Source organism: Primulina eburnea, chromosome 1 (genome assembly GCF_022965805.1).
Source record: "Primulina eburnea isolate SZY01 chromosome 1, ASM2296580v1, whole genome shotgun sequence".
NCBI lineage: Eukaryota > Viridiplantae > Streptophyta > Magnoliopsida > Lamiales > Gesneriaceae > Primulina > Primulina eburnea.
Genome location: NC_133101.1, coordinates 5,291,571 through 5,315,646, shown reverse-complemented (window position 1 = coordinate 5,315,646; position 24,076 = coordinate 5,291,571). Strand labels below are relative to the sequence as shown.

General features: G+C 33.8%; 1 protein-coding gene across 3 annotated transcripts in view; it reads right to left on the bottom strand.

Moving 5' to 3' along the window:
• The window catches only part of LOC140823739 (OVARIAN TUMOR DOMAIN-containing deubiquitinating enzyme 9-like), a 66,663-nt gene extending 48,589 nt beyond the window's left edge, over nt 1–18,074 (bottom strand). Inside the window, exon 1 of one of the 3 annotated variants that reach the window (XM_073185267.1) lies at nt 17,907–18,074. The gene's annotated coding sequence lies outside the window, so the exon portion shown is untranslated. The remainder of the gene's footprint in view (nt 1–17,906) is intronic. The other 2 variants (XM_073185259.1, XM_073185229.1) reach the window with 2 other exon arrangements.
• Between the last annotated feature and the right edge of the window lie 6,002 nt (nt 18,075–24,076).

Below are 24,076 nucleotides of genomic sequence, written 5' to 3'. Positions count from 1 at the left end.
GCATTTAACAATTTACAACAGTCAACAAGTCGTAAACACGATCAATGCAACACAGAATGACAATTAAACATAATTTATGTTTTACCGTCGTATGTTACCGAGCTGTAATATACCTATACCAAGTTGACAATCCAATATCAACTTCACTTCAAGACTCTCGGCCTAAACAAAACCACAATAAGCCGATCATGAAAACTATATTCCACACCAATGTCCGATTTGACACAAAAGAGCATAAAATTCATATCTTGCTCAATATTAACTCAAATCAATATCCGCAAATTGGAAATGAAAGATAACTCGGATATCTAACTTTTTCTAGAAGAAACCATCTTCCAAATCTCAGTAGATTAATCCCAGAATTATCAATAACACACTTCCACTCAACAGATTTTCGGACAGAATCTCGTACTGAGCAGTTTCAGCAAAATGAGTATAACTATCTTCATTCTTAATGGAATTTAACGATTCTTATATCATTACAAAGACAACACATAGCTCTACAACTTTCATTTTAACCAAAAACCCAGAATCCTGAGCGAAAAAATGCCATAATCCCGAATTACAGTAGCTATTGAACACAGCTCCAACACAAAATTTCATTTGACACATTTTGGTAGAAAAATCATAACAAATCCGTTTCTTATCGAAATTTGATGATTCTAGTGGCTATAGAAAGCCAACAAACATGGCTACAAGTTCTATTTGAACCACAAGTCTAGATTCTTAACGCACAATACACAAAACTTCGAATTTCAGAAGCACAAGAACTGAACTCACCAAAATACTGCACAGAAACAAGGCTCACAAAATGGATCTCGATCTGCTCGTATCCTTGCTCAAAATTCGCGATTTTTGTCTTGAATCGAAGCCTAGGATGTTAGGAAGACACCCCTTCAGACTGATCGAGATTTCGACGCCGGACGGAGGAGATATCGCAACTTTCCCGCAGCTGCTCCAAGGGTTGCGGGAATTGGGTTTTCTTTCTTCTCTTCCCTTTTCTCGATTCTTCCTTCTTTATTTGGTAAGCTGTGTGTATGTATATCTACATATATACATATACATATATATATATATATATATATACATATATATATATATATATATATATATATATATATATATATCTTGTGTATTTGGTTATAAATAGTAACTCAAGCCCATCTATCCCGGTCTGTATTTATTTTGCTCTCGTGTGTTATTTAAACATTATATGCATTTTATATCGTTAAATTCTCCGATTTTCTAAAATACATATTTTTAACACACTTCTATAATTATTTGGCATAAATAATTATTTTAATTTACAACTCAATAATTATTATAATTATGCCAAATCACCGGATAATTAATTAGAGGACCTTACAGATTCCATGCACTATTATTTCATCATATCACACAAGATATCCACACCCGTAGGTGAGCGGTGAATTCCCGACTACAATGCACGGCTCTTACATGTGTCGTAACTGTACCCAATCTCGCCTCCTGATGACTCTCCTGGAGTCGGTAAACGAGTCAAAGCACAACCCTAGCATATAGAGCTTCAGTGTTGTTCCGGGTCATAGGTACTAATGATGTACAATCATAATCACGGACTTATCCTCTCGATGAATGAAACCGCTTGGAAAGTCAGAGGGAGGGTAGTTCGTTATAATCATCATATGAATACCTATATACATGTTTGGACATCTCTATGTCCTTACCAAGAAACGTAGTACACAACATCACAGATGCTAGTCTCGAGCTCAAGCGACCTTTGTCTACGTTTTAGGCTGCTGAATCGACTATGAATGAATTTAGATCATACAGTGTTTACAAATGAGTTTCAACATCGAATTACGACTCATTTGTATTAAAGTATAATAAATGTCTTTATCTATGTTGTTCACATGAGTATACAGATAAAGAAATAACAAACAATGAAATAATAAATTATATTAAAATAAAGATTGTTTATTACAACTGAGTCAAGAAATTCCCTAGCCAACAGTTGGCTTACAAGACATCTACTCTAACATGTATCACCACCAACCATAGTGTGAAGAAATTCAATTTACTAATTTTTCCATGTCGGAAAAAAGCAGCATTTGGTTTCTCTTGAATAATGAAACATTATTTAGAACAACTAAATAATTGTTACCCCAGCTCGGAAACTGCATTTGGCAAACAATCTTTTCGAAGCCATGCAAATCGAAAAACATGAAATATGATATAATTTTTTCATATAACTATATAATATACAAATAATAGTCACTGAGAATTAATCCAAGAGCAACGACGAAGAAAACTAAGTGTAAAAATATAATTGATTTTATTTGTGTTTTCCACACTTTTCTAAAGTTTTCGGATAAATAAATTCAATCCTCCTTCACCTCCCAAACACAGTCATATGTAACACATGGATTATCAAACCACTTAGCGCTATAGGAATCAAAAGCATCGTGTCTCTGTTTTTCCACCACACGTGACAAAAAAACAAAGTCGAAAAAGGTTTCGCATAGAACCGAATTCCCATTCCTGAATTGTAGCCAATGTTTGATTCTCAAGATCGTTGTGTTCAGAAGCTCAGTGTGCCACCATAGGTTCGAAGTTGGTGGGAAGTCTGTTAATGACATGAATACGCGAACCTTTTGGGAATTTTAATCATTTTTTTGACATGGAGCTGACGTGGAACAATTGTTACCCCCGACGAGCTCGAAATCATGGAATGATCGTAAACACGAGATATCATATCATTTTATTGTAAAATGATACAAATTTTCCATGGTAACGAAGAAAATTGAAAGATATAACAGATTTCATTCATGTTCATATATTATTAATTTGTGTTACGTTCCAAGGTCGTCTGAATTTTCCAGATAAATAAACCCCGTCCGACTTTGTCCTCATAAAGGCAGTCAGGGCCGACACATGGATTAGCAAGCCACTTAGCGTTGTAGGCCTCAAATCCAGAGTCTTTATTTTGCCACCATATGTGACAAAAAAACAAAGTTGAAAGGGTATCGCACAGAAACTGAATTCGAATTGTTGATCTACCGCCAGCGTGTGATTTCCAAATTCAGTGTCCTTAGAAGCACAGTTTACCACCATAAACTCAACAGGAGGAAGCCGGTTAAAAACGTGAACATGAATCTTAGGGTAAAGAAAACAACCACGAGGATCTTGATCTGCATGGGGCAAAGTCGGGAAAAGAACGAATAACAAGAAGATTTATTTTATCATATTGTTGGAGTAAATATATTTTTCTATGTGATAAGTTGTAGCTAGTTTTGTGGCCATATATATAGGTGAACTCTATGATTTCCCTAGGAAAAAAACAAAAGATATAAGTTATTGGATAAAAATCAAATTTTAATAAATTACAAGTTTACAATCTAAAAAAATCAATTTACAGTACGAACATCTTCTGTCAAGTAAGTATGATAGATAATGATAAATCATATATCGAACCTTTTTTGACTACTTCATGTGTTAAAAATTATATAATCATAAGTGTTTTTTGTTAAAAGGATTATGCTTTAATTATAAATTATGTTGACTGTAAGGTTTGAGATTTATTAGTCTTCATTGATGTGATATTCGAAGATATGAGCATGCATGACATGTAATAAGAGGCACTAAGTGAGATGGGAGTAGGAAAGACATGGAAAAGTCATGAAAAATTAAAGTCTTGAATGCAAGGAAGACCTCACACGCGCCTAGAGAAGGACTGCACCCGCGGTCATTAATTCTGAATTTTTGAAGGTGATGCCGAAGCTACACCGCACCCACGCCGAGAAATACACCGCACCCGCGGTTCATGGCCAGTAGGTTGGGTAATTTGGTACGAACCCAGACCGCACCCGCGGTACAGAAGTGACCGCACCCGCGGTCGACGTTTATGCATTTCTGGATAGCCTGCCGAAGCTTGAGCGCAGCCGCGGTTCATGAGCTACCGCACCCGCGGTCATACGTGTTACTTGAAAAATAATGACACTTGCCCTTGATCATGCAATATAGGTGTGTTGGCTTCACTTCCTTCATTCCAGCAGAAGGAAAACCGAGAGAACCTCCATGGAATCCCTTCAAGTTTTCTAGATTAGAAAAGAGATTGTGCAACAACTAGCCATCCGATTTTAATTCCGAATTCAGATTTGTGTTCCTTGCATCACTAGCTTCAAAATGATGTGAGTATGGTTAACTTTCAGCTTACTCTGAAATATACATGTTTGGGAAATTCTGTTATGCTTATAATCATATGTTCTTGAGATTATGGACATCGTAGAAACGTAAACAGATCGAGAAAATGATGGCATATGATATTGTGACGATTTTCAGTACATATATGTGTATGAGATCGTGCAGATTCTGAGAATATGATGGAGTATGTATTGAGGATTATGTGGATTATTATTGAGTAGTGATAATTGAGTTGATTTGTATCGAGAACTACGCTGTTATGCCGTCGAAATTATACCGTGATTGAATAATGAGTTGTACCAGACTTGCTTTGAGTTATATCTTGATAGACTACATCTATACATTTCCATTTCAGATTGGATTGACGGATTTGATATTCGACTTCGAGATCTCGATTGATTCCAACGACAAGAAAGGTATAATTCGTGTGAATTCGGGAGATATGACTCGAATCAGACTTGGTTGGAGTTTCCCAAAATCACATACTAGATTGTTGTTTATGTTTGATTACGATTATGCCTTGTTTATAGATTTATATTCAAGCATTGAGATAGGAGTCATTGGCAGACTTGCCAAGACGTTCGGTGGTATCGGCGCATAGGAGAAGATCGACTCCGATTGTAGATATTCGATACAGACAGGGCCGAAGTCTAGGAATAAGACGTACCGTTACCCTGATTGGGAGGGTAGGTTACAGACAGTGACGTCTTATACACACCGGGATCCCTAGATATGATTTGATTGAGTTGCATGCTTATAATGACTTGGTTTCCTAGATTATGGAACCTTTTGCTATTACTTTGCTTCATGATAATAGCATGTTCATGATTTATGATTGTGTATATGCATGTATACATGTTTTATACTGGGATTCGTTCTCACCGGAGTTTCCGGCTGTTGTTGTGTCTGTATGTGTGCATGACAACAGGTGGGACAGGATCTGGGTCTCGACGAGGATGAGAGATTGATAGAGTGGTGATCATGGGCATGGAAGAAGAACTAGTGGTCTAGATGTTTGGACATTGCTAATACTAGTTTGTATATAAGTGTTGAAACAAGAAATGTTTGTATTTATGTTTGTTGAAATAAAATAGAGATATCTTACTTTATTTATACATATGATTTAATGTTAGAAGCAAAATTTTGACCCACATTTTCTAGCAAAGATCCAATAAATCCCAAAAGAATTGAGTTAGAGCTCGAGTCCCCACATTGACAATTTTATATAGAAATGAAGTACTTTAATGCTCGAAAGATAAAATTCAGTAATTCATTATCCCTTTGAGAAAAACGTCAAATAAAAATGATCAAAATCTTCAACTAGATTCACATGATGATAAATTATCGAGCCATTTTTAGGTTCTTTTACCTCTTTACTATCACAAGTTTTTATTTTTTTCATTACTCTCTAATTAATGGGAATTAAGAGGGGATATTGGCAATATTGACTCCCCAAATTTTAAAACCAGCAGGTGCTTGTCTCTATAATCAGGCATTGGAACTTCAATTCCTTTTTGTCTTCAGTAAAGATTGATAGGTCCTACTATTGCGAAAAAGAGACATTTTTTCGGTATACTGCTCTCCGAGCAAGGGGCAAAAGAACAAAGTGTACTGTAGTGATGTGACTAGGGTCTCGCACTTATATCATAGCACTTCCATGCAAGGCAGTAAAATGATCCAACTAGTTGAGGTTTTTTACATCACAAAGAATCTATTGATTAAGAGCTCGATGCATAATCGAATTTTTGAGACACCGTTTATTAGTCCTTCTGAGAGATCATTCATGTAGTTATCAACATGGAAACATATTTATTTTATTTAAACCAGATGGATTTTTCCAGTTGCTATAAGTAGAATATGTTTTAGGATTTCTCAAGTGATTTTGTTGCAATCATGTTCTTTTATTGAAAACAGTTTCTTTTTGCATGTACCAAAATTAGGTATAACTCTCATTCATAGTTTAATTTTAAGAAATTTAACTTTAAAGAAAAGTAAATTTTAATGAGAAGGATAGGAAAATAAGATTGCTTTGAATAAATTAATAATCGTTTTGTACGTGCATTTGAGGTCAAATTATAGTTAATGATAATGATCAAATTTCGAGTGATTATATGTTCTTTGTTTATATATCTTTATTTTCTTCCAAGGGTTATGGCGTAATATGCCCAATCTTTTTATCTTGGAAAAATTAAAATTTTTGGGCAGCAATTTTTATTTTTTTAAAAAAATTTTGATCATATTAACGGTGAATTTGCATGTTTAGTATTATAACTTGCATTTTTTATTTTTGGTCCTGTTAAGAGCAAAATTGCATTTTTAGTCATGTGACTTGTCATTATTTTTTTCAATTTTAGTCTTTTATCTGAGTCTGTCGTGACCCTATGTTTGGTAGCCATGATAAGAGAATGATTATTAAATAATCATCTCTTATCTCATGTTTGGTTCATATTTAATTTAGCATGGAGGCCCTTAATTATGATTGAAAGCCCTCACTATTCATGTTATTTGTGTGATTAAATATCCCTCCTCAAAAGTGTGATAATGTATAATTCTTGAATAGTGATAATGATAATATTGTATATTGACCATAATACCCTTGAATTGTCTTCTTCAATATAATATGAAAATTAAAATTAATAAAAATTTAATAATTAATATAATATTTAAATTTTTATTATATTTTTTTATAGATTAATTTCATATATTTTGTTTATTTTCAATCATTTTAAAAAAAATAAATTGTAATGCACATCTATCTTAAATTAAATTTTTATAAATTTCTAATCTTGTTAATTAATTCTTTTATGAAAATAAATATTTATTAAATTCTAATTTATTTTGTTTAATGATTACCGTAATATTTTCAAATATATTTCTAATAAATATATTTAAATTAATTTTAATAAATAAAAATTATAATTATAAATATTTAATTATCTATCAAAATTATTTTAAGACTATTTATAATTAATTTAAAAACAATAATATTGTAATTATTACTAAACTTTATTTAACATTAACATTCAACATATTATTGCTATTTTAATTATTAAAGTAAATGCATATTTACAAATTTATTTCTAATAAATTATTTAAATTAATTTTAATAAATTTAAATTATAATTATAAATATTTAATTATATATCTAACTATTTTAATAATATATATTTAATTAACACTTGGGTCATTTTGGTCATTGCAATAAAATTTACAAAATTAATCTATCATTTTAAAATCATATCAAACACCATGTTATTTATCTTACCATACTATTAATACATATCTCTCATTTTTTAATCACTCTAATTACTAATAATTTACTTATCTCATTACACGTACCAATTGGAGCCTAAAAAAGTCATGACATCTATGTAAGTTTCCTTCTAAAAATTCATGGCAGCATCCGCACGCCCACACGCGGCCACTACATAGGAGATTTCCAACCGACAACATGGACTCTAATAATAATGGACAAAAAGTGAAAATTACAAGTTGTAGGACTAAATAAAAATGCAAATTCAATTGTGTTAAGGGTTGTTCATTTTTGTCACTACTTGTATTAGTTAGCAGTTAGCCTTTGTGTTTGACTTGTATATATAGGTCAACTTGTAGATTTAATAATTCAATTCAATAATACAATATCATTGTTTTCTCTCTTCACACTCTTCAATCAGAGTTCTTCGCAGCAACCATGGCGGTTTGATCCAAATTGCGATCACCTTCTAACATGGTATCAGAGCGAATTTAATCGCTTCCGCAAAATTGATCGTCGTCAACCATGGCGGCAAATCCTATCAATATTAGCTCAATGATCCTCTTTATCTGCTTCTTTCGGATACTCCTGGGGTTTCTCTTGTGCTTGATCCGTTGATAGGTAATGAGAATTACGGTGTGTGGAGTCACGCTATGCTGCTTGCTCTACGTGCCAAGAACAAGCTTGGATTCATCACTGGAACTTCTCGAAAACCAGCAGAAAATCAGCCTACATTGCATCAGTGGGAACGATGCAATGCAATTGTCCTATCCTGGATCACGAGCTCTGTTTCGAAGGAAATTTTCAGTGGAGTCATATATTGCACAAAGGCTGCTGGTGTTTGGGCAGATCTGAAGAAGATATTTGACAAAATTTGTGGATCACGCATTTACACTCTTCATCGGGAAATTGCACTCTATTCACAAAGTTCCTCCACCATCTCTATGTATTTCTCGCATCTAAAGAAGCTATGGGATGAATATGCCTCGCTTGTTACGCTACCGTCTTGTAGTTGTAACACTGACAGAGCTTATGTTGAGCATGATCAACATCAACACCTTCTTCAATTTCTCATGGGCTTGAATGACAACTATGGACATATTCGGAGTCAAATCCTTATGATGAATCCGTTACCATCAGTTAATCAAGCTTATTCCATTCTCAGTCAAGAGGAATCACATAGAAATGTTCTATCATCCTCATCGATTGTTAACGTGCATGCAACAACATTTTACTCCTCATTGAATAAAAGGGGTGATTCGATGAAATGTGAGAATTGCAATATTCTCGGTCACACGAAGGAGCAATGTTTCCGCTTGATTGGTTATCCTCCATGTCACAAGTTATACAAGAAGTTTCCTCAAAATAGGAACCACAAATTTAACCATGTGTCACAGCAGAAACCTTTCAAGGCATCTGTAAACCAATCGGTTTCTTCTACTACGACTCATGACTCCCCGGGGAATTCTAATATGGCTCATACATTCACTGATGATCAATATCTTCAACTCTTGAGGTTGCTTGATCATTTTCCTACGCCTACAGATGCTTCATCCAACACTGGAGGTAACTTTACCAGTCTAATGATAAGTACTAAACCTAATGAATGGATTTTGGATAGTGGTGCAAATGCTCACATTACAGGTACTTCAAGTGCTCTACAAAATCCTAGGCCATGTGCTTCGTCCATTGATTCTGTTAAGCTGCCAAATGGTAATTCCACTAGCATACTTTCTACTGGTTCTGTTCAGATTTCACCTTCTTGTACCCTTCCAAACGTTTTACTTGTTCCAGATTTTAGCTTCAATCTTATATCCATCTCACAATTCACCAAAGACCACCAATGCTTTTATGTTTTCTACCCAAATTTTTGTTTATTTCAGGATCTCTTAACTGGGAAGATCATGGGGATTGGTAAACAAAAGCATGGTTTATACTATCTTGATCAAATCCCAGCTGTTTTAGGTTCTGTTGCTCACTCAACTACAAAGCCCTGTATTAGCTCTTATGATAATTCAGTTCATTCAAATCCTTGTAGTCTTTCTGCTTGTAAGAACGATGATATTGATATATGGCATAAAAGATTTGGTCATTTATCTGTTTCTCTACAATACTTACCATTTATTAAGAACAAGGATTTTAAGATGCATTGTCCTGTTTGTCCATTAGCGAAACAGACCAGAAATCCTTTCCCTACTCATAAACGATCAACTTCCACTCGTATCTTTCAATTACTTCATGTTGATATATGGGGACCGTATAGAACCCCAACTCACAATGGTTCACGTTTTTTTCTTACCATCGTCGATTACTTCTCGAGATGTACATGGGTTTTTCTTATGCAATTTAAATCTGATACATTACATATTTTAAAAGGTTTCATGGACTTTGTTTCGACACAATTCAACCAGCAAGTTCAGATTCTTAGGTCTGATAATGCACTAGATTCTTTAATAATGATTGTAGTTCTTTTCTCACATCCTTGGGAATAATTCGTCAAAGCTTTTGTCCATACACCCCCCCAACAAAATGGCTTAGTTGAGCGAAAACATCGCCACATTCTCAACATAGCTCGTGCTCTTAAGTTTCAAGCTTCAATTCCTACTCCTTATTGGGGTGAGTGTGTATTACATGCTGCTTATCTAATTAATCGAACTCCCTCTCCGTTGCTAGGTAATCGAACCCCTTTTGAAATGTTGTTCAAAAAACCTCCTTCCTTTGAGCATCTAAAATTGTTTGGATGTCTTTGATATGCTACTAACCTTAAACCAATTGAAAATTTTGATGTTCATGCGAAGCCTTGTGTCTTTCTTGGTTATCCACTCCACCAAAAAGGTTAAAAGCTCTTGGATATGTCGACCAAGCAATTCATTATGTCTCGAGATGTCATCTTCCATGAGGATATATTTCCTTTTTCGGTAACGTCTCCACAACTTAGTACTGGCCCTTGTTTTTTTATCATGATGATTTATCCTTATCTTCATCATCTGATTCGCCTAATGTTGTTGATTCTCTTCATGTTCTTATACCATCATTCAACACTCAAACTGACATTCCACCTTTAAGAAAGTCCACTCGAATAACAAAAACTCCTCTTTGGACAAATGACTATGTCTGCTCCAACATATCCTCCAACACAGCTCATAATATTTTTGACTATCTTTCTTACAAGAAGTTATCCCCATCTTACCAATATTTATTGGCATCTGTTTCTAATCTTACTGAACCACAGACCTACCACGAGGCTGCTTCTTAACCGAATTGGCGTGAAGCCATGGCTAAGGAAATTGCAGCTTTGGAGGCTAATAATACATGTGAAATAGTTCCCTTGCCCCTTGGCAAGAAACCAATCAGTTGTAGATGGGTTTATAAAGTTAAATACAAAGTCGATGGGAGCATTGAACGCTTCAAAGCCCGGCTTGTCGCCAAAGGCTTCACTCAACAGTACGGAATTAATTATGAGGATACATTCTCACCTGTGGCAAAGATTGTCACTGTTAGATGTCTTCTTACAGTTGCAGCTGCAAAGAAATGGGAACTACATCAAATGGATGTAACAAATGCATTTTTACAAGGAGATTTGGACGAAGAAATATACATGACCATCCCTCAAGGATTTGACAGACAACAGAGGAATTATGCTTACAAACTCCGTAAATCGCTTTAGGGCCTCACACAAGCATCTCGACAGTGGAATTCAAAATTCACTCAAACACTATTACAAGGTGGCTTTACTCAGTCCATGCATGACAATTCGCTCTTTGTTCAGCAGCAGGGGCAGTTGATCACCATTCTTCTGGTTTACGTTGATGACATTGTCATTACTGGAAATGATGAGGCTGCCATCAAGGATCTTAAGAGTTATCTTCACGCTACCTTTGACATTAAAGATCTTGGACCCCTGAAGTTCTTCTTGGGTATTGAGGTGGCTCGGTCTAAGGAAGGAATTTGTTTAAACTAGCGCAAGTATGCTCTTGAATTACTGTCGGAGGTGGGCATGACTGGGTGCAAACCTTTTGACACTCCTATGGAGCAACCCCTGAAGTTCACCACACTTGAATTCGATCATTCTGCAGATCCTACTGGATATTCCTCTGAATCTGATCATCTGCTATCTAACCCCTCAAGTTATCAGCGCTTGATTGGTCGCCTTATTTACCTCACCATTACTAGGCCTGATATTTGCTATGTTGTACAAGTTCTCAGCCAATTTATACACTCACCAAAAAAGTCTCATTTACTTGTTTCTTATCGCATTATTGGATATATAAAGAAGACTCCTGGATTGGGATTGTTCTTATCCTCCACAAATGACTTTCAATTGACTGCATATTGTGATTCTGATTGGGCTTCATGTCCCATGAGCCGCAAATCCACCACTGGTTATGTCATCAAACTTGGCTCTTCTACTGTGTCCTGGAAGACAAAGAAACAACATACCGTTTCTCGTTCTTCAGCTGAAGCGGAGTATCGTTCCATGGCTATAACAGCATGCAAAATCATTTGGCTTCGAGGCCTTCTTGGTGACTTGGGTATCATGGTCAACACAGCTACACCTCTTCATTGTGATAATCAGTATGCTCTTCATCTTGCTGCCAACCCGATTTTTCATGAAAGATCGAAACACATCGAAGTTGATTGTCACTTTATTCGGGAAAAGATTAAAACCAACGTGATTCGTGCTGTACATATCTCCACACGAATTCAACCAGCTGATGTATTTACCAAAGCATTGGCTTCAGACCAACATCATTTTTTGATCTCCAAGCTTGCAATGCTCAACCTATTCCAAGCTTGAGGGGGGTTGTTAAGTGTTGTTCATTTTTGTCACTACTTGTATTAGTTAGCCGTTAGCCTTTGTGTTTGACTTGTATATATAGGTCAACTTGTGGATTTAATAATTCAATTCAATAATACAATATCATTGTTTTCTCTCTTCACACTCTTCAATCAGAGTTCTTCGCAGCAACCATGGCGGTTTGATCCAAATTGCGATCACCTTCTAACAAATTTTAATTACATAACCAAAAATATAATTTTCTCTTTTATTTTCGGTTATAAAACTTAGACGATTAATCTATAAAGATAAGCGCATGAACATATATGGTCGATCATGGCTTCTACTGGTCGTATGCTGCATAAAATGACTTTATGTCAACTCCCATTATGCCTATAAAACTATAATTTATTTGATTTTAATAATAAAAAAATAAGAAGGAAATGTTGTATGAATTATTATATAAATTTTTAGTGTATTTTTCTGATGATACCTTTAATATTCAATTTTTGCTTTTCGAAGTCTTAAATTGACCGATTTCCTTTCCCTTTTCACTTTTGTGAATCCAAACATTGTAAAGAAACTTAATCGACTTTTCTCTATGCGGAAAAAATAAATTAAACTTGGTTTAATTTCTCTTACAAAAATTATTTGAGATAATTGCCCTGATCGATCACAGCAACTTTTCGAATCCAAGAACACAAAAATGGCATGCATATGATTATATTGCAAAACTTATATATGTGATTTATTAATAAATATTGTAAGAAATGGCGAAAAATAAAGTTAAAATATCAAACATATTATATAATTCATATTAATACATTGTTTGTTCTGCAAACATCTTTGAGTTTCCCAGATATGTAAATCCCGTCGTCTCGCGCCTCATAAACGCAGTCAGTATCACATGGATTAGTACTTCGAGCGTTGTAGACTTCGAAAGCCGAATTCTTCTTTTGCCACCACATGTGACAAAAAAACATAGTCCTAAAGGGTTTAAAAAAAACTGAATTCGAATACTTGATCCTTAGTCGTCAGCGTATGATTTCCAAAATCGTCGTCTTTAGAAGCACAGTGCACCACCATAGGATCGGTGTTGGGACGAAGCCTGTCGAATATATGAATATGAATCCTAGGTTGAAGAAAGCATCCATGAGGATCTTCTGCATGAAGCAAATTCGGGAAAAGAGTGAAGAGGAAGGTGTATTTGATCATATTGCTGGAGTACGTATTTTCTTCTACGTTTTGTGGTCATATATAGTGTCCTCCTCAGTGCTCACTGCTAAGTTTCTTGAAAATTAAAAAAAAAAAAAAAATTGCTTAGCTTGTGGGCATGTGGGCACATTATCTTTTTGTGAAAAAATTGTCAAATTCTTCTGGTAAGTCGTCATGCTTTTTTTTTCCATTGTCTGACTTATCAAAATTTGGTATTTTAATATTGTATCTTTGTTTTTTTTTCTTAGTCTTATTTTGTCGGATCACTGACCACGGGCGGAGCCACATTAATTTATACCAGGGCTTGGCCCATTTTTTTTAAAAAAATTTATATGTAAATTTTGTATAATTTTGGAATAATATGGTATTAGTCCAGGTAGATCAATTTAAAATATTAAAAGATTCTAGAGTTTAAAATTCTAACCCGGACAGAGCCATATTTCTGGCTTCGCCACTGTATATGACACCAAACAATGGTGATATAGCATAAAAAAAAACTTTTACGTCACCTGCGCTACGACAACATCCGACGAAATAGGACTAAAAACAAAACAAAAACAAAATCAGACTACTAAGAACCGATTTGACTTGTTAGAAAACAAAACCAGAAAACAAGATGACTTCGATCACTAAATTTATTAATTTCCCATAATATTTTTTTTTTGTTTTTTCCCGAAACCCAATTAATTTTGTATCTACATCATTTTTGGTGTTAATTTGTTTTCGCGAAAAATTAAAGTTAGAAAGTTGATTAATTAAAATAATTATCTATGTACATAGGATAATTTTTATGATTTTTTTTAAAAAGTTTATGGTGTTTAATTATTATATTTTTTTTGTTTGTATATTTGAAATTATTTGATAATGTTGTGTTTACTCTAATCTCCTAATCTATTTGTATTATAGTATAAACAGATGAGAGAATCATCAAACACTTTTAACAACGACCTCATATATTACAAATTATAGGCTACTGCGTTGATCCGAGAATTTACACAGTGTGCATCGAAGTGTAGTGACTATGCATCCCATTATCGTAAAACATAATTATATATTAATCTTTCGGAAATTATTAGTCAAGATGCTTTGGTATTAAAATGATTATGCTTATGAAATCATTTGTGACAATTTTGTAAAAAGATTAAACTAAATTTATGTAAAGATAAAATCCACTATCTCTTTGAGAGAGAGTTTTTTTTTAAAGCCAAAATCGTCAACTAGCTAGATTCACATGGCATTAATGTAAAAACCCCATATTTTCAACTTTGATGACTAAATTAAATTAGTCAAAAATATTTTGTGGTAGCATCAACAATTTCCTCAAGTAGTATAGGTTTTATTTTTGTAATTTTTTTTAAACTTCATCTGAAAGTTCTTTTACCAATCTATTATCATTTGAAAATCATATTCAAAACACATGTTTGAAATATCTTAAAGCTCGAAAGAAATCCCAGAATTCGTGCAAGGAGGAAATCCTATACTTTGTGCATCCATCAACTTTCCATTCTTTACCACTCCTCCTCTAGTTTGAAATAATCTGTTGATAATTCCTAACTTGCCAAGTGAATTCGAAAAATGCTACGAATCAACGGCTTCGTAAAAACATTGGCTGGTTGTTGTGATGTGGGAATACGAGTCATTTCGATTATTCCTTCTTGAACTTTTTTTTTCTCGTACAAGATGACAATCAATTTCTATGTGTTTTGTTCACTGTGTAAAACTGGATTTGAAGCAATATGTAGTGCCGCTTGATTGTCACAATAAAAATCGGCTGGATTTGAGTGTTGAATGACCAAATTTTGGAGGATATATTTTAACCAAGTAATTTCACAAGAAATTGCAGCCATGAATCGAGATTCCACTTCTACACTAGATTGTGATACCGTACATTGTGACATTGAATTTAAAATAAACTTATAGTGAAATTGAATTTCTAGAGTAGAAAATGTGATTGAAATCAGATTTCACTGATTTCCTTTTGCTTCTCACTTTTGTGAATCCAAATTAATTTGGTGGAAAGAATTTCAATTCATTTTTCTCTTTGGGAAAAAAAATAACTTGGTTTGTCTAAAGGGGAAAAAAACTATTTTAGATAGCATGGGACAACAATATTTTCGAATCCACGCAAATCCAAAAACACGAATTATAATATCACTTAGTTTCAAAAACTATATAATATATAAATAAACATCACATAAGAATCATTACACTTGAGAAACAAGAGCCTCACCGAGACAAAGACAATTTTAATATCAAACAAATTATATTCCTGAAGTTCATATGTTATTTATTCTCCAACCACGTTTGAAATCCCCAGACAAATAAATCCCGTCCTCCTTCGCCTCCCAAACGCAGTCGAAATCATCACACGGATCATTTAACCACAAAGCGTTGTAGGCACGAAAGCCCGCGTCTCTATTTTTCCACCACACATGACAGAAGAATAAAGTTGTAAACGGTATCACACAGAAACCAAATTCTAGTTCTCGATCTGTAGTCAGCGTATGATTTCCGAGATCATCGTTTTTAGAAGCACAATGGGCTATCATATGTTCGGAATTGGGAGGAAGCCTGTTAAAGACATGAACACGAACCTTAGGGTAAAAAAAGCATCCATAAGTATAATTTGAATGGAATAAAGTTGAGAAAAGAATGAAAAACAGGAAGGGGAATTTGATCACAATGTTAGAATACATAATATTTATAATTGATTAGTCATACTTTAATTTGGTGGGTATATATAAATAACTAGGCAAAAACTTGTGTGAGACGATCTCACGAGTCATATTTTGTGAGACAAATCTCTTATTTGGGTCATCCATGAAAAATTATTTTTTTTATGCTAAGAGTATTACTTTTTATTTTCCGTCTCAAAGAGACCTACTCAAATAACTATTTACTTTCACAAAACCAATTTGTGGGATTGTAATAAATGTGGCGATTACATGTGAATATTATTACAAATTATTTTAAAGAGATTAACTTGATTAATTGATGGAGATAAAATTCACTATCCCTTTTAGAAAAAAAAAAAAACCAAATTAAATTGCCAAAATCGTTGGCTAGATTCACATGCATTCCCCCATATTTTCAATCTTAAAGACCAAGCGTAGAATATTTTGTTGTGCGTCTACAAAATACTCAAGTTCTTTTTATATGAAACCGTTCCTCTAGTGTGTGTAAAAATTAGGTAACTCGTGTATAGTATAATTGAATTTAATAAAAACTAATAACTACATGTGGCCTATCGGAGTGTGATAATTGCTCATGATCGATCGAAATATGATATTAATTATAACTGGCGTGAGATTTAAAATATTGGGATAGTTTCACGCCCCGAAACTCGGGATTTGACACTGACGTCGTTTAACAATCACACAATTGAAAACAACCAGCCTCGTAGCATAGTATAAACCGAAAGCCAGTTTATTAATTATAATTTCTCGAAAACCAAGTCTTACAACTGAAATAAAATAAAATATGCGGAAACGTCTTACATAAAATTTAAAGTACTAAAATTCGAAAATCCTTCACTACCAAAACTCGAAAATTAAAAATAATCACCAGCCCCAAAATTGATCAGATTCTTCTTCCTCAACCTGTTCTTCGGATTTATCTGGGGAAGGTTGTGAGGTGTGAGTATTTTGGAAAATACTCACCAAGTGGGGCCGTTCGAGCACAATAAAAACAACATGCAATTTTCGAAATATATACCATGCAAGTGGGGGCCGTTCATTCACCCGATCTCTAAGGATCCTCATTCCAAGGATTTGTTTTGCAACACCCAAATCCTTCAAAGCAAATTCCTTTAATAACTCTTTCTCGAGTTTATCAATCTCCTCCAGAAAAGCTCCTGCTATCAACATATTATCTACATATATCATTAGTATGATATAATAACCATCAAGCTTCACATAACAACCGTGATTAGCCTGATACCTCAGAAAACCATCATTATTCATTACACCATACAAGCTCTTCTGAAGTTTGCATATCAGGATTCTGGAACAAAACTTAAAAAGAAAATAGGAGAAAGCGCATCAATCAAAAGCTATCAACAACTTTGATTTTTTACTTCCTTCTTGAAAAAATCTAACCTAATGCAAGCATAAAATCAACCTATCTTCATTACTCACAAGCATAAAAATACACAAATAATTTTCAAAATTCATCATAATCAAGTTCCAAAGTCAAATTCCAAACTATACCACAAAATGTGCACAAAGCATATAATCAACAAATCAAAAAGTAAAAACAACAAATTTCCTAAGATCCAATGCATAAATCACATAATTCACGACAATAGAATGTTAATTCTACTTCCAAAAAAAAAAAACATAAAACCCAGAAAAAAATTCAAACTTTCACCAGAAAGAACATGAGATCCTACATTCTACCAACCCCAATCTCAACCCATTATACATCTTCCAAAAATAACCAATACCAAAACAATCTACAATATATTCTGTACATACACACCTATTGCTTTGTCGATCCTTCAACTCGAGGCGAAGAAACCAGAGATTATCGACCAAGAATAAAAGTAAAAAAAAGCTGGCTTTGTTAAAAATTTATCCAATGAGACAAGAAGATAAGAATCGTTGGAAAACAGTTTCGAAGGGGAAGGCGATACGGCAGACAGTGGGCCGCGTAAAAACCGGTTAAAAACGCCGTCAGTGGAGCCGTTGGCATGTGAAATCCTTAATTTTTAAGTAATTCCAATATTACTATTTATTGGTCTAAAAATATTATTCTTTATTTAGGAAATTTATAATTTTGTTTTCGTCAATTTACAAATAATTTATGTTTCAAATTTCAGTCTTAATCCATAATTTTTGTATTTTTTAATTATTTTTTAAAATGACGTCGATACAACGCTAACGTGGTACTGATCTAACGCTCAAATGTATAACGTTCCATCAACACTTTTGATTTATAATAATTATTATAATTAATTTCTTTTTTTTCGTGTATTTTTTCTCATTTTTTAGATTTGATAATTTTTTGAATTCTAACGACGATATTTATAGAGAAATTAAACTGGCTAAGTATGTTTTTTATGCATATTTTTTCACTAAGATTTGATTTTAATTATGTTACGTTGAATAAGTTGTAATAAAAGTTTCATGATTGCGAGAATGAAAAATGAGGTCCAATGCAAAATGACCTTAGGAAAGTGCCCTCCCAGGAGCAATAGAGATCACAGTCCTAGGCCATGGGCCTTCTTGATCTTGCATGGAAATAAGAAGGAACAGGTTTTTCTTATATATTTTTAAATTTTAATTAATTAATTTTTTTATTATCATTATGTACAAGTGTAGATGAAAGAAATTTAAATTGACATTGAATTAATGGTTTAGACGAGTATGCAGTTGAAATCAGGTTTCACTGATTTCATTTCCCTTAGTTTTCACTTTTCTCATTGATCCAACTACTGATGATAGGCTAAATCGGGTGAACAGAGGGGACGATTTACCGGACCGAGTAATTCTTCTATGATACACTGTAGATCGAACAGATGGTACCCGGGCTGAGGAATTTACAAAATGATGATGACCGGGTAAATCAGGTGAGCTGAGTGAGCGATTTACTGGGTTGGGTAGAATCTTCTCGAGCACACCTGAGACCGGACATATGGTACCTGGGCTGAGGAATTTGCATACTTTAAGAGCAAAGAATGTAAGTGGAGCGTCGGAAGGTTTTTTGACGTGATCACTTCAACGCTCAAGTCAGTTCAGTGTTTACTCAAAGGAAAGTGTAATATAGAGTATATGTTTAGTGCTCGTGACAAAATGTTAAGTGAAATATCTGCTTTATGATCAAGTCAACCTGAGTATTTATAGGAAAAAGTCAATGATGACTTTTTTTGTTTTCAGTGTCCGACCACTCTTCATGGCATGATGGTTGTCTATGCCCTATCCACTGACATTGTTACAATCGACAAACTGTATTGCTTCTAGTCTCGTCAAGTTATCCCCACCTAAATTTGCTAATGACATGCCAATAATTTCGGAATATGGTCCTCCATACTTGTGGGCCCATGATTGATGTTTGTTCTCAAGTGCTTGGGCACTGATCTCGATGTGAGGACACATACAATCCTTGATTCACTAAGTTTTCTTACATGGCTCGAGCTAAGCTAAGAGCTCATGCTTGTTTGTGATCAAATTCTTTTGTTGTTGTGAACCCAGGGATGACCTATGAAAGAGTACTTCCTTTTCTCGGGCTGGTTCTTACATCGACTTCCATCATCATCTCAATATATCCTCCTACCCTGTCCTAGGATGTCTCGGGCTCTTCCTGGTGTATCAACACCAACCATAGTGTAAAGAAATTAAATTTACTAATTTTTTCGTGTCGGAAAAAACAACATTTGGTTTTTCTTGAATGATGAAACATTATTTAGAACACTAAAATTATCGTCACCCAGCTCGGAAACTGCATTTGGCAAACAATCTTTTCGAATCCATGCAAATCCAAAAACATGAAATATGATATAATTTTATCACATAATTATATAATATACAAATAATAGTCACTGATAATTAATCCGATGGCAACGACGAAGAAAACTAAGTGTAAAAATATAATTGATTTTATTTGTGTTTTCCACCCTTTTCTAAAGTTTCCGGATAAATTAATCCCATCCTCCTTTGCCTCCCAAACACAGTCATATGTACCACATGGATTATCAAACCACTTAGGTATAGTTTGGTACACATGATAAGATAAACATATGATATATAATATAAGGATAAATAAGATGTAGGATATTATATTTAATGTTTGGTATGATTTTAATAAGAGTGATTAAATTTATATATTAGATTGTAATGACAAATTTAACCTTATCATAATAAATTTTATAATTTCAAAGTTGTTGCTTGAGTTCATATTTTTTATTTGTTCATGTGCCGGTAGTACTTGCATGATTTATTTATTTTTACCTAATTTTATATATTATATAATATGATAATTGAGCCCTTGATTTTGTGAGTCAAGTCAGATATCAATTTTTCAGGATAATCGAGTAATAATAATAATTTTATTGAGATTTATAAAAATTATTTATATAAATATCTCGAAATCATTTATATAATTATCATATTATATAATATATAAAAATAAATAAAATATTTATTTGATTTTAATTTCTACCTACTAGCATAGATTTATAAAAATTCATTTATAAATTGAGGGTAATTAAGTCATTTGTAGTGTATTTTATCATTTGATTAAAATTATCACACCTTCTATTAGGGATATTTGATCCTTCTAAAATATTATTTATCAAGGGCCCATGATATTATCATGAGCTTTTTAAAAAGGTACCAAACATGGGATAAGGAGGATTATTTATCAATCACTCTCTTATCACATGTACCAAACTATGCCTTAGCGCTATAGGCATCAAAAGCAGCATCTCTGTTTTTCCACCACATGTGACAAAAAAACTGTTGAGAAAATATTTCGAATATAAATAATTTGTGAATGAATCTCTTTACTTTTAACAAAAAAACAAAATTAATCAATTTCTATAGTTTTTAAGATTTGTGTGCATGTTGCATTTTTTATCTTATATATTTGTTTTCTAGTGATTTTTGATATAATGTTATCAAAATTCAGTTTTAGTATTTGTTTTGTTTTTTTTTTTTTGGATAATTTTAGTCATTTTTATGACATAGAGCTGACGTGGAACAATTGTTACCCAAGCGAGCTCGAAATCATGGAATGACAATTAAACACGAGATATCATATCATTTTATTGCAAAATGGATACAAATTTTCCATGGTAACAAAGAAAACTGAAAGATATAACAGATTTCATTCATGTTCATATATTATTAATTTGTGTTACGTTCCAAGGTCGTCTGAATTTTCCAGATAAATAAACCCCGTCCGGCTTTGCCTCATAAAGGCAGTCAGTGCCGACACATGGATCATCAATCCACTTAGCGCTGTAGGCCTGAAATCCAGAGTCTTTATTTTGCCACCATATGTGACAAAAAAACAAAGTCGAAAAGGGTATCGGACAGAAACTGAATTCGAATTGTTGACCTACCGCCAGCGTATGATTTCCAAATTCAGTGTCCTTAGAAGCACAGTGTACCACCATAAATTCGGCGGGAGGAAGCCGGTTAAAAACGTGAACATGAATCTTATATAAAAGAAAACAACCACGGGGATCTTGATCTGCATGGACCAAAGCCGGGTAAAGAACGAATAACAAGAAGGTGTATTTTATCATATTGCTAGATTAAATATATTTTTCTATGTGATAAGTTGTAGCTAGTTTTGTGGCCATATATATAGGTGAACTTTATGTTTTCCAAAAGGAAAAAACTTTATTGAATAAAAACAAAATTTTAATAAAGTACAAGTTTACAATCTAAAAAAGTCAATTTACGGTGCAAACATCTTTCGTCAAGTATAGTATGATTATGCTTAATGTGTTAAAAATTATATTAATTCAGTAATCATAAGTGTTTTTTGTCAGTAATTATTTTGACAATTTTATAAAGAAATGAAGTACTTAAATGATCGAAAGATAAAATTCAGTAATTCATTATCCCTTTGAGAAAAACGTCAAAAAAAAAGGATCAAAATCTTCAACTAGATTCACATGATTATAAATCATCGAGCCATTTTTAGCTTCTTTTACCTCTTTACTATCACGAGTTTTTATTTTTTCATTACTCTCTAATTAATGAGAATTAAGTGGAGATATTAGCAATATAGACTCCCCAAAGTCTAAAACCAGCAATGCGTGTCTCTATAATCCGGCATGGGAACTTCAATTCTTTTTTGCCTTCACTCAAGATCGATAAGTCTTCTATCGCGAAAAAGAGACATTTTTTCGGTATGCTACTCCCCGAGCAAGGGAAAAATAACGAAATGTGCTATGGTGATGTGACTGGGGTCTCGCACTTATGTCATAGCTCTTCCATACAAGGCCGTACAAATGATCCAACTAGTTGAGGTTTTTTACATCACAAAGAATCGATCGATGTTAAGAGCATATCGATGCATAATCGAAGTTTTGAGACACCGTGTATTAGTCCTTATGAGAGATCATTCATGTAGTTATCAAAATGGAAACATATTTATTTTATTTTAAACTAGATGGATTTTTCCAGTTGTTATAAGTAGAATATGTTTTAGGATTTCTCAAGTGATTTTGTTGCGATCATGTTTTTTTATTGAAAACAATTTATTTTACATGTACAAAAATTAGGTATAACTCTCGTTCATAGTTTAATTTTAATAAATTTAACTTTAAAGAAAAGTAAATTTTAATGAGAAGGATTGTAAGGACCGTGTATCGTATTATCGTAAATCCTTTGTGATTATCGATAATTAATGGAATTTTCATGTGATTATGTATTTGATGTATATCATGACAATGGAATTGAGAAATGAATATTGTATATGAATTGATGTTGTATGAACTCGATTTGAAAGGCCGGACGCCAATATAGTACAAAACCAATAATTTGTACAGAACATGTGGCGCCCGAGCGGTAGAAAATTACCGCCCGAGCGCCAGGGAATATGGAATTTGGGTTCGGGCAGAACACTTCGCGCCCGAGCGGTAGTATGTGACCGCCCGAGCGCGAAGCGAGTGGCATGGGACAGAACATTCCGCGCCCGAGCAGTAAATTGTGACCGCTCGAGCGCGGTACAGGCAACACTCGGGGACAGAATGTCTCGCGCTCGGGCGCGAGAATTCTACCGCCCGAGCGCGGTAAACGGTGAAGGATAAGAACAAGTTGCTGCATCGTTTCCTTCATTTGTTTTAAGAGACTTCGAGAGAGACACGAGAGAATTTGAAATTCCTTCGTCCGATTTGACTTCGAAACGCTGTCTAAACGCGAAACAAATTATATATTTGTGATCGTCGCGTTAAGGGCTTCAGACTGAGGTAATTTTCTTCTAATTTCAGCAGCTTTAAATATCAAAGTGCTGGAATAGCATGTATGTGAAGTTGAATTTCTGATATGTAGTAGAATAACCGACAAGAAACTCATATTCGAAGTCGGAATTGAATTATGATATGATTTTGATTTGATATGAATTATTGAATTTTCAAAAGATATTTGAAACTCATATTAATGATTTTGGAGTATGTTATTGATTGAAATGGATATGTTATTGATGTAGATAGATTATTATACTGCAATCTAAAGCTACATCAACTGGAAACGAAGAATTGAGGTATGTTGCGACCGGGTAACATACGACAGATATCTGTATTATATGATATATGATTGGATTGATTTGATTGGATTGGATTGGAATACGTGTCTATGTTCCTATTTGATGATTTGATGTGGCATACATGACATTGAGATTGGAGTATCGATGTATAAAATAAATTTTTTGTTAACACACATCATTTTATGCATACATCGATACATGACATGCACGTTGAGCTATGATCCTTGGATACCCTGATATGATTTGATTGGATTCCGGGGTTTGAGAACACAATGGCTATGCCGGTATTATATGACCCGTAAAGCATAGACAATTGTGGCCCCATATGAATGGATATGAGATGTGGGATTGATGGCGCTTCGTCGACGCTATCATACGTGTATTCCCATATCGGCCGATGTGCCAGCTCGAGCATTGATTTGATTTGATAG